Source organism: Cornus florida, unplaced genomic scaffold (assembly GCF_030987335.1).
Source record: "Cornus florida cultivar Cherokee Brave unplaced genomic scaffold, ASM3098733v1 CherokeeBrave_3.0.0_Hap2_Chr05, whole genome shotgun sequence".
Taxonomy (NCBI): domain Eukaryota; kingdom Viridiplantae; phylum Streptophyta; class Magnoliopsida; order Cornales; family Cornaceae; genus Cornus; species Cornus florida.
The window spans coordinates 37,079,023-37,091,499 of record NW_026775575.1 but is presented as its reverse complement, the minus strand read 5'-3'; the positions used below and the strand labels follow the sequence as shown (position 1 = coordinate 37,091,499).

General features: G+C 34.4%; 3 non-coding genes and 1 pseudogene across 3 annotated transcripts; 1 reads left to right on the top strand and 3 right to left on the bottom strand.

Moving 5' to 3' along the window:
* Nucleotides 1–3,476: 3,476 nt before the first annotated feature.
* LOC132310558 (U4 spliceosomal RNA) lies at nt 3,477–3,632 on the bottom strand. The gene has a single exon (XR_009482628.1). It is a non-coding gene; the product is annotated as a U4 spliceosomal RNA (small nuclear RNA).
* A 3,523-nt stretch (nt 3,633–7,155) lies between these two features.
* Nucleotides 7,156–8,849, top strand: LOC132309152 (uncharacterized; annotated as a pseudogene).
* A 316-nt stretch (nt 8,850–9,165) lies between these two features.
* On the bottom strand, nt 9,166–9,321 carry LOC132310560 (U4 spliceosomal RNA). The gene has a single exon (XR_009482630.1). It is a non-coding gene; the product is annotated as a U4 spliceosomal RNA (small nuclear RNA).
* Nucleotides 9,322–10,498: 1,177 nt separating this feature from the next.
* On the bottom strand, nt 10,499–10,654 carry LOC132310552 (U4 spliceosomal RNA). The gene has a single exon (XR_009482622.1). It is a non-coding gene; the product is annotated as a U4 spliceosomal RNA (small nuclear RNA).
* Between the last annotated feature and the right edge of the window lie 1,823 nt (nt 10,655–12,477).

Sequence of the window (12,477 nt, the reverse complement as noted above, 5' to 3'; positions counted from 1 at the left end):
CCTCCTCCTCTAAGCTTGTTCTCCAAGAGTTCTACAAGGTATGATATGATATGATGTCATATGATGTAAAAAGTAATCCTTATCCTTATATAGATAGGTCAAATGACACACAAAATGAGCTGGGGTCGTGCACAAAATATTCCCCAATAATTGGATAAAGGACAACTTTTTGTGAGCTGGAAATTTAACTTTTTCGCACTGGAGGAAGTTCGATCGATCGAACCTTGACTTGGATCGATCGATCATGGCTGAGATCTATCAAACTTAGGCTGGATCGATCCTTAATGGCGGCGCTTTTTGGATAAAAACAAATCTGAGATATTTTGAAGATATTTTTGGAAAAAGGACAAAAGTGTTTGGTAGGGTGGTACAACTAGATAAGATCAATCATTTGGATAAGGACAAGGTAGTTCGATTGATCGAAGAATGATGTTGGATCGATCAAACTTTTGAGATCTCTGAAAATGTCATCATGGCTCTGATCCATCTTGAAGTGCTGAGATTGATCATGTTACATCGATTGAACTTTGATCTGAGATCAATCGAAGATGTTGATTTTTACCTTTTTCTTCCTTTTACTTCCACTTGGCTCCTTTCTTTGATTCATCCCAGAATTACTTCATTTTTGCTCTTATTTGGCTGAGTTAGCTTATTTTCGGGATTAAAAATGGAAATAATACGAAATCAATCTAAAATGATAAAGTAAGATAGATAAAGGTACTAGAATGCCTAAGCTTAAGGGGTTTAAATGCGCACTTTTCAGCGCTTATCATCGGTAATGTGCTGTAGCATATTAGACATCTACCTATTATGTCGAGTGAAAGCAGTCTATAAATCTGCCCACAGTGCAGCAATGTCTCTTTTTGCCTCGGTAACCTCAGTCCTCAGCTCATCAGATCGCTGAACTATATCCTCATGTCGCCTCACCATATCATCGTGTCTCTGCACCAGGTCGTCATGACGACGCCTCGTGATGTCCTCATGCCGCCCAATCATGTCAGCTCTAAAAGAAATAAAGTCTGTCTGTAGCTGAACTATGTCAGCTCTGTAGCTGGAATCAAAACTGGCATGATGGGATCGAGAATCGGTCTGTGGCATCTGCTTTGGAGAAGGAACATGTGAAGGGCCGGCCTGCTAGGATGGAAGGGGTATATCTGGCTGTGAGGTAGATGCGAAAGTAGTAGTACGATGCCTCTGTCTAAGAGGTGATCCATCAAGTCCCTCAGCTACGTCCGCTGCTGCTGCATTCTCCTCAGTTATCTCCTTATCTCGCTTCCTCTTCTTATCTCTATTCTGTCTATTCTTTCTACAAGAATTGAAAGTCTTGTTCCGTTTTGAAATGTTATATGCTCTCCTAGCTCTCTGCACATCAGTCTCAAGAATCTCATCTGGGTCAAAAGGATAGCCTTGGTCAATCAATAACTGTGTAATCAAATGGCCAAATAGTAGTGGCTAAGCATCAGTTCTAGAATTGTGCTTGTTCATCATGTTATCCCAGTATTTGTTGATAATCTCCCAGATAAGAGCAAGAATGGAGATCTAGTAACCCTGGCTCAAACAGTAAAGAGCCCTAAAAATCCCCTTCCGTCTCTGTGTACCATGGCATAAGAGAAAGGCATTGAGATGTAACACATAATCTAGAAACCAGTATCGGGGATCAATCTCAACCCGGTCTACAAATGTATTGCCCTCAAAGGTAGCATACGGAGATAGAGTCGCAACCATGGTCAACTCAGAGGGGTACTCTAGAATAATGGGATAAAGTGGCTCCTTAGAGTCAGCGACCAACGGTGGAAGATGGGGCATCAGCAACTAACATAAATGGCAGGGATAGAAATGTTAATATCCAGACCATCTATAGTCGTATGCATAAGTTGTCTGTCATCCTTATCCATCTGGAGGTACTCGAAGAATAAAGCAACCAACTAAGGATAGACAACAATGTCTGTCGGAGTCATAAGGGCATCAATGCCCCGTCGGGTGAGCTTATCAAAAGACCACTTAGTCTGCTTCAACTTGGAAAATTGAGCACAGTCGAATTTGAACTCTGGTTCAAGCTTCCTGTTAGAGAAAAATGGTCTAGGTACTACTTTGACAACTGGGCCTTACTCGGAATGAGCTGATGCGGATGATGTAGCCTCGGAAGATGAAGAAGACTCTACCGGAGGAGATGGAGGAAGCCATGTAGCGCAGGCTACTCTTTTTCAGGCAAGAGTCTTTTGCCTACGCTGCATCTGTAAAAGCAACAAGTATAAAAATCAGTGCACAGGTATATAATGGGTAAGCATCTGATAGGAAAACATAAAACATACTCGAATCAAGTAGAAACAGAGAATAGACACATATGATCATGTTTGTGCAAGAAATGATCAAGAAAGTTTTAGAAATATCATTCAATATGCTTTAACTAAACAAGAATAGATCGTGGCACAATAAGGACTCTCAGATGGCAAAACAATGCAATGAGGGTAGAAAAGTCACTTTTGGAACATTTTGAGCAGAAATAGGATCAAAAGGACAAGTATAGGATGTGATGTGCATAAATGATGCAACGTGTATTCACAAACCAAAAACTCAAGAAGATTCTACAAATTCATGGCAAGTAGACCCTAGGATGACATCGTATCAATTCCTAAGTAAGAATGTCTACAAAATCAGCATTTAAGATCAATGAAGCAAGCAGGATAACATGGAGTATATAAGTATGGCGACTGTCAACCTAGAACTTAAGAAACATGTATACCATGAAATAAAGAGTAAGTGAAATACATGCTTACAAAATACTTCAATCCTAGGCATGTTATGATACATAAGTTCAAAAATGAATCCTGGACATGGTATGCAACTAAATGGCATATATCTGAATGATGGATAAATATCAACAAACTCCAGACAAAAAAATATCATGTACTCTATTGCAACAAAATCAACATCCTATGATCATTTCATAGCTCACGACCCCCTCTAAACAATAAATAAGCAGAAAAATGATCGTTTATGGCTCGCAACCCCCTTTTAAAGCTTAAATGAAGTAAAGAATGGTCAACAACTAAAAATAACAAGAGACTTACCATTTTTGAATCAAAATCAAGACCGAAAAGAACCTTAGTCTTAAGCCCTTACTTGGCTTTCAGAAATGGATCACAAGTGTATAGAACAAGCAAATGACATTTGAATATCATCTTTCCAAGACAAGACACGTACCTCTAAACTTGGTACCTATCTGAGTTCATAATCATTAAACAAGTATAATTCTCACTTCGTTTAAAGTATATATACTTCTTATTATAGATGTCTGGCTTATATTCATTCAAATCCAGGGTTCATTCAACCTCAATTCTACACTCCAGACCAACCATGAGTGTTGGTTCTTGTGGGTTCGGGATCCTCTCCAATGGGATGGCATTTAGCCACTAGAAGTTATTAGATCAAAAGTTTGTTGGTGTGAAACTAAAATTTGAAACTCGGAATTTTAGGGCTCTACCCAAAAAGGGAGCCCTTCCAAAAATTCTCGATGGCCGGGCGGAACCCGGGCCAAAGAGAGCAATAAAAAGGGAAATAGTTTTCAACTAGCAATTGACGCGCCTCGGTTAGAACCTCATGAGCTGCGTCATTGCCCCAAGCGCAATGATACTTTTTATGAGTTGCCTACGTATTGCTTTTATAATCATATTTTTACATCAACTTCTTACACTTTTTCGATGTGGGACTATGTCTTTTACAATTTTCTCAATTAATTCCTTATTCCAAACCAACTCTACACAACCCTTTTGGTAAGTTTACAATAGGTTCTTAATTCTCTCCATTAATCAAATTAGAATCTTTTATTTAATTTAGCTATACCAAACTGTGCCCGAAATTATAAATTTCAAACATATGCTGAAGATTTTCAACTCTAAAAATTATGAATTAGACAATTCTTGTTTCAAAGGCTTTGTCCTAGGAAGCAACTTTCCTATGTGGCGTGCTACTTTTGTAATACATCCAAGTGGGCCGAGCTGACCCCAAAAAACGTGTGTTTGATTAGGAATGTATTTTACCATCATCTCTCAATTTTGTCTAATTTCAATTTTAGGATCCTAATTCGGTGCTCTAAAAATAGACTTATGAGCAAATAAATTTATATCGTCATTTGTTTGATTAAGAGATTGTGTTTCAATCCAATAACTAAGAATTCAATTTAATGTTACTTTTTATATTTAAGGACTAAGACTATAAAACCCTTAAGATTTACTTTATGAGCAAATAACACCCATCTTTTTTTTTTTTGGGAAGTGGTAATTAAAAAATAAATATCTTTGTGATATATTTTTAAAAATTTCAGTTTTCATATGTCCTATTACTTTAAATTTTACTTAAGTGAGGTCGTAACACATTTAATTGAATAAGCTCTTCAAACAAACACCTTAGTATCGAATGAGTACACGGTGTGCTAATTGAATGAGATATCTAAAGAAAACCTATAATTAAATTGATAAAAAAATACTGAGCAAAGTACAGAAAAACCTCATCGACTTGTAATATTTTTCAGTAAATCCCTATTGTCTATTTTTTTAAACACATAATCCCCTCGACTTGTAGCTTTTTTTCAATAAATCTCCCTTATCTAATTTTTTTACCAAAGAACCCCCTCAACTATCTGAAGTGGAGAAAAGAATTAATGTTTGGACAAAAACGCCCTTTTATTTAAATCTTAATTCTCACAGACTTCAAAAATTCGTATATCACAAACTGTATATTTAAAAATTGTAAATAATATATGCACGGAAAGTTTATGAAATAAAGATTGCAGAAATATAAGAATTGTACATCAAACCTTCATGACCAGAGAGAAATAGGCAATTTAATAATCTTATTTTATTTTTAAAAAATAAAATATTCGATATATTTGCAAGAAAATTTTCAAAATTATTCATTTACATATGGAGCCAAATATATAAAAAATTTAGCTCCAACAGAGATCGATTTCATGAAATATCATATTTTGTGTTAAAGTATTTTTATTCTTTTATAGACTCACCATTTAAAAAATAAATAAAAATGAATATTCGGTTTTTATTTTTATTTTTTATTATATGTTGTGCTCCATATGAAAATGAATAATTCTAAAAATTTTCTTGCTAATAACTTTAATATTTTATAAAAAATAAATAAAATAATATTGCTGTAATAGATTTTTATATTGTCTATTTCTCTTTGGTTATGAAGTTTTGTTACAAAAAAGAGTTAGATTTCTGGAATTCTTGTTTTATAAGCTTTTCGTGCATATATTCTTTGTAATATTTGGGCGTACGGTTTGTGAGATATGAATTTTTGAAGTTCAAAAAAATTACAATTTAAATAAAATGGCATTTTGGTCCAAATACCGACACTTTTACCCCCTTAGATAGTTGATGGGGGTTCTTTGGTAAAAAATTAGATAATGGGATTTATTGGAAAGTGCTACAAGTCGAGGGGGTTATTTGATAAAAAAAAATTAGACGAGAGAGTTTACTAAAAAAGACTACAAGTCGAGAGAGGTTTTCTGAAATGATTTAGAAAATAAAAATTCAATATAGGCACGGGTTATTTAATGTATATATAAATCATTAAATAAAAAATCACTATGTAGTATATATATAGTGAATTTTTATATTTTCTAAATAATTTCCTAAAACAAAATATACATACTAGTATATACATATATATAATTTCCTAAATCATTTCAGAAAATATAAAATTGAATTTTTATTTTCTAAAACATTTCAGAAAATAATTTGTGATGGTTGCTATTTAGTGCTCACATGCCCAACGCAAACTCTATTCCAACTCTTCTTCATTGGTCACAGTCTTAATTTTGCTTTTATTGGTGTCAATTGCGATGGCTATTACTATTTAGTGCTCACATGCCCCAACACTTACTCTGTTTCAACTCTTCATTGGTCAAAATTTGGACCAAATGGGAATCCCCATTCCTCTTTTCAAACCCAATTATTGCTTCAATTTGGGACCCAACAATTGATGTGTGTCTTTCAACTTTTTTGAATTTTTGGATAGTTGAATTCTTTGCATGCCACCAATCATTCCTTCAAATATCAATGGGTATTTTTGCCTATACATTATGTCACGCTTCAATTTTTGATATTTTTTTATATTATAATCTTATCTAATTCTAGAACAACATAATGTAATGGGGCCAAGCCTAGAACTCTTGCAATGGAAAATGTGATGCATGAATATCTTAAATTTTTTATCTTGACATTGTAGTGTCGAGTAATGCACCACCACGCACATGCGATACTTATGTTGCACGTGCTCTAGGCAATTATCGAATTTTTTTTTTAGAATGATGAAAATTTTACCCTCCACAATTTACAAATGAGATATTCCACTCTGCATTGAATTTTATACTTTACATATACATGAATCAAAGACAATAGTTGTAAGATTTCGCACAAAGGTAAATATAGGCACTGTTTTTTTTTTCCCCCCCTGCTTTTCTATTATTGAATCGATATTTATGCTCCTAATTCTTCAATTAGAACCTTCAATTAATGCAGAGTCGTAAATTACGGTGGTGGACCAAATCTACATCCATTGAGAACTTGTCTCCTTACACAACACACTAATTTTGAAGCCGGTCCATTAACTATTTGATTGAATGTCTCAACTAAACTGTTGTTTCTACACTGTCCTGGCCGGAATCAGAAATGCTGAATGGATACTTTGCATTACAGGCTTTATCTCATAAAGCAGAAAACTCAAGTCCAATTCGGATTCCAGGACAGAGTAACACCTTCATCATTTACCGGGGGAAAAAAAAAAAACACCTTCATCCATATCAATCGACCGACTTCTCCTTGTTCATGGTGTGTTCCTCATGTTGATCGTCTCAAGTTGACCATTTGGTTGTCAATGCATCCTATTGTGGCCTACAGGTATAGGTCATATCCTTCATCAAACTTTGGTGTGATGTGCTTTTCGTAGTTTATATATCAAGGGAATGCATCCATATCATTGTTTTCCAATTATATGATATCGTGTGTCCGACTTGTTATCTGTCCCTTCTGGTTTGGAATCAAATATTGAGCTATCATAATGGATGGCAAGGGCTCAAAGCAAATTCTGTTGAATGATTGAGAAGTGATTTTAGCATTTTTATCTATATGAAGTTATATGGAACAACTTCTCATTCCTCTGAACCAGCATGATATTCAAGATGCAATAGAATTTACCGTACGGGTTTTCTATTTTCTTGCAGTTTCATTGAAATTTCGATCCCTACTTCTTTTCTCTGCGATTCTTCGACACTTTTTAATTCTTTATGGTGTTTTCTTGTACTGCTTCTTTGATGGCCTCTGGAAAGACCCCATACAAACTTTCTACATATCGGTACTCGCCATTGATTGCATTTCTTCTTATGCCAAATTGAATAATCCATCACTCTTGGGGGAATTTTCTGTTTTCTGCTTCTGGTATGGTATTTCATGGTATGGATTGATTGTGTTTATTTGAAGAAATGAAAAAAATGTTTTCTTGCATGATTTGTTAACTTTGTTTGGTAGGCTGGTTTAAAGTAGTAAAATTGTGAAGTACTGTACACATGCTCTCAGTGCACTCGGAATATGGAAGTATTTAAGGTTCAGTTAAGAATACTAGGCTTCTCTCCATTATGACTTGGACGGAGTGTAAGCTTTATTTTGTTCAATGGTGTTTGTTATCATTTAGTGACTCTCATTTGTGATACTGAGACATGGAAAGTAAGGTTTAGCAAGGTACAAGTTTTAAACATTGTCTAGTTAAAGCACCAAATACAGGTAATAATTTAGAAGCTGCATTGGTATGGGCTTGTTGTCCATTTGAGAATCTACCCTATGATCTATGCACTTCCTATCATCTTAGTTCTTGATCCTTGCCAGTTCCAATCTATTCAGAATTATGTTCGGACTGATCTCTTTTTTTCTTTCTATATGGTTGGGAGTTCTTGCATGAGGCCCTGCTATTCCATCTTACGCGTACTGATCCAAGGCACAACTTTTCCATATATTTTTATCACATCTATCTAAACTACGACCTTGAGTTTTCAATCTTAGAGAAACTCATCTCTTTTCTGCCTCAAATTATTGTTTAGCTAGTTCTCATTTTCCGCTTCACTCAGGATTTGCCACTCTGTTTCTTTGTGGTGACGGTAGCATTTAATAAGGTTTGTGAATTTAACCTGGTGCCTTGTACTGTCACTGAAATTGAAATCTCTTTTGAATAATGAAATCTGGAGCAAGCTCGAATGAATCTTAGTGGTTGCCTTCTAATTTTACAGCGCAGTACTTTGTGTGGTTCTTCTCTGCCAGTTGCCTTTAGTACTGCCATGGTGCCATCATATCAAGCTTAAATGGGAAGGCTTGTCCTATGTTTTATTATGTGTGGGAGCATAGACTCATTGATTGATGTAGGGTTATCCACTAGAATTCAAAGGCAAGCAAGTCTTTCTTCAGCTTTGTTTTATGGCTTTTTCACGAGTTCACTTGACTTATAGTAGGAGGAATCTGACTGAATTTATTGGTGTCTGGCTCTGGGAATTGTTTGATCTGAAGTTGAGCATTCGAAGTGGGGACAAAATATATATTGGGTGTGTGTTTTTGGTTGAGTTAACTAAAGTTTGTTTCTTGGAATTTTCGGGCATTACCCAAGAAGGAACCTTTTCAAAAATTCCCGATGACTGGGCCAAAAGCAGTCCAAGGGAGCGAAAGAAAAAGGAAGGGTTTTTCCCTTGCGCTATTTTTATACGTATAACTTTACACTTTTCCGATGTGGGACTTAGTAGCATAAGTGCTATCTATCTTAGTTTAATTCTCTCTTGTTTAAGTAGGTGATGCGAAAGAAAAAGGAATGGTTTTTCCCTTGTGCTATTTTTATAGGTATAACTTTACACTTTTCCGATGTGGGACTTAGTAGCATAAGTGCTATCTATCTTAGTATAATTCTCTCTTGTTTAAGTAGGTGATGGCTTATTCAATCAAATCCAGGGTTCATCCTCAATTCTACACACAAGACCAATTCTACATATAGTTGATACCATGAATGTTTGTTCTTGTGGTTTCGGGTTCCTCTCCATGGGACATTTTGCCACAAGAAGTTAGATCAGAAGTTTGTGGGTTTGAAACTAAAATTAGGAACTCGGAATTGTAAGGCTCTACCCAAGAAGAGAGCCCTTCCAAAAATTCTCGATGGCCGGGCAGAACCCGAGCCAAAGAGAGCAATAAAAAGGGAAATAGTTTTCAACCAGCAATTGACGCGCCTCGGTTAGAACCTCATGAGCTGCGTCATTGCCCCAAGCGCAATGATACTTTTTATGAGTTGCCTATGTATTGCTTTTATAATTATAATTTTTTCATCAACTTCTTACACTTTTTCGATGTGGGACTTTTATAATTTTCTCAATTAATTCCTAATTCCAAACCAACTCTGCACAACCCTTTTGGTAAGTTTACAATAGGTTCTTAATTCTCTCCTTTAATCAAATTAGATTCTTTTATTTAATTTAGCTATACCAAACTGTGCCCGAAATTATAAATTTCAAACATATGCTGAAGATTTTCAACTCTAAAAATTATTAATTAGACTATTATTTGTTTCAAAAGTTTTGTCCTAGGAAGCAACTTTCCTGTGAGGAGTGCTACTTTTGTAATACATCCAAGTGGGCCGAGCTGACCCAAAAGGCTACTGCTATTCCATCTTACGCCTACAGATCCAAGATACAACTTTTCCTTATATTTTTATCATATCTACCTACACAACAACTGTCCACTTCGCTCAGGATTTGCCATTCTGTTTCTTTATGCAGACTGCAGCATATGTAGCATTTAATAAGGTTTGTGAATTTAACCTAGTGCCTTGTACTGTCTTTTAAATAATGAAATCTGGAGCGAGCTCGGATGAATCTTAGTGTTTTATTGGCCTATTATTGGTGTCCGGCTCCCGAATTGTTTGATCAGAAGTTGAGCATTCGAAGTGGGGACAAAATATATATTGGGTGTGTGTTTTTGCTTGAACTAAAGTTTGTTCCTTGGAATATTACCCTTCCAAAAATTCTCAATGGCCGGGGCTGAAACCAGGCCAAGGGATTGAAAGAAGAAGGAAGGGTTTTGCCCAATTAGGGAGCCACGACCTGCTTCATTGTCGCAAGCTTGTCACATATCGTGCTACTTTTATAGGTATAACATTACAATTTTCCGATGTGGGACTTATGTAGCATAAGTGCTACCTATCTAAGTTCTAATCATCAAACAAGTAGTATAATTCTCACTTCATTTTAAGTATATATAATTCTTATTATAGATGTCTGGCTTATATTCAATCAAATCCAGGGTTCATTCAACCTCAATTCTACACAAAAGACCAACCATGAGTGTTTGTTCTTGTGGTTTCGGGATCCTCTCCAGTGGGATGCATTTAGCCACTAGAAGTTATTAGATCAAAAGTTTGTGGGTATGAAACTAAAATTTGAAACTCGGAATTGTAGGGCTTTACCCAAAAAGGGAGCCCTTCCAAAAATTCTCGATGGCCGGGCGGAACCCAGGCCAAAGAGAGCAATAAAAAGGGAAATAGTTTTCAACCAGCAATTGACGCGCCTCGGTTAGAACCTCATGAGCTGCGTCATTGCCCCTAGCGCAATGATACTTTTTATGAGTTGCCTACGTATTGTTTTTATAATTATAATTTTTTCATCAACTTCTTACACTTTTTTGATGTGGGACTATGTCGTTTATAATTTTCTCAATTAATTCCAATTTCCAAACCAACTCTACACAACCCTTTTGGTAAGTTTACAATAGGTTCTTAATTCTCTCCTTAATCAAATTGGAATCTTTTATTTAATTTAGCTATACCAAACTGTGCCCAAAATTATAAATTTCAAACATATGCTGAAGATTTTCAACTCTAAAAATTGTTAATTAGACTATTCTTTGTTTCAAAGGCTTTGTCCAAGGAAGCAACTTTCCTGTGAGGAGTGCTACTTTTGTAATACATCCAAGTGGGCCGAGCTGACACAAAAAAACGTGTGTTTGATTAGGAATGTATTTTACCATCATCTCTCAATTTTCTCTAATTTCAATTTTAGGATCCTAATTCGGTGCTCTAAAAATAGACTTCTGAGCAAATAAATTTATATCGTCATTTTGTTTGATTAAGAGATTGTGTTTCAATCAATTACTAAGAATTCAATTTAATGTTACTTTTTATATTCAAGGACTAAGACTATAACACCCTTAAGATTTACTTTATGAGCAAATAACACCCATCTTTTTTTTTTGGAAGTGGTAATGAAAAAATAAATGTCTTTGTGATATATTTTTAAAAATTTCAGTTTTCATATGTCCTATTACTTTAAATTTTACTTAAGTGAGGTCGTAACACATTTAATTGAATAAGCTCTTCAAACAAACACCTTAGTATTGAATGAGTACACGGTGTGCTAATTGAATGAGATATCTAAAAGAAAACCTATAATTAAATTGATAAAAAAAAAATATTAGGCAAAGTACAGAAAACCCCATCGACTTGTAGCATTTTCCGTAAACCCCTATTGTCTATTTTTTTTTAAACACATAATCCCCTCGACTTGTAGCTTTTTTTCAATAAATCTCCCTTATCTAATTTTTTTACCAAAGAACCCCCTCAACTATCTGAAGGGGGTAAAAGAATTAATGTTCTGACCAAAATGCCATTTTATTTAAATTTTAATTCTCACAGACTTCAAAAATTCATATATCACAAACTGTACATTTAAAAATTGTAAATAATATATGCACGGAAAGTTTATGAAATAAGGATTGCAGAAATATAAGAATTGTACATCAAACCTTCATGACCAGAGAGAAATAGGCAATTTAAAAATCAACTCCAACAATCTTATTTTATTTTTAAAAAATAAAATATTCGATATATTTGCAAGAAAATTTTCACAATTATTCATTTAAATATGGAGCCGAATATATAAAAAATTTAGTCCCAACAAAGATCGATTTCATGAAATATCATATTTTGTGTCAAAGTATTTTTATTCTTTTAAAGACTCACCATTTAAAAAATAAATAAAAATGAATATTCGGTTTTTTTTATTTTTCATTTTTTATTTTTTTTTATATATATGTTGTGCTCTATATGAAAATGAATAATTCTAAAAATTTTCTTAGTAATAACTTGAATATTTCATAAAAAATAAATAAAATAATATTGTTGTAATAGATTTTTATATTGTCTATTTCTCTTTGGTTATGAAGTTTTGTTACAAAAAATTTATATTTCTGGAATTCTTGTTTTATAAGCTTTTCGTACATATATTATTTGTAATATTTGGGCGTACAGTTTGTGAGATATGAATTTTGGAAGTTTGAAAAAATTACAATTTAAATAAAATGACATTTTGGTCCAAATACCGACACTTTTGCCCCCTTAGATAGTTGATGGGGGTTCTTTGGTAAAAAATTAGATAATGGG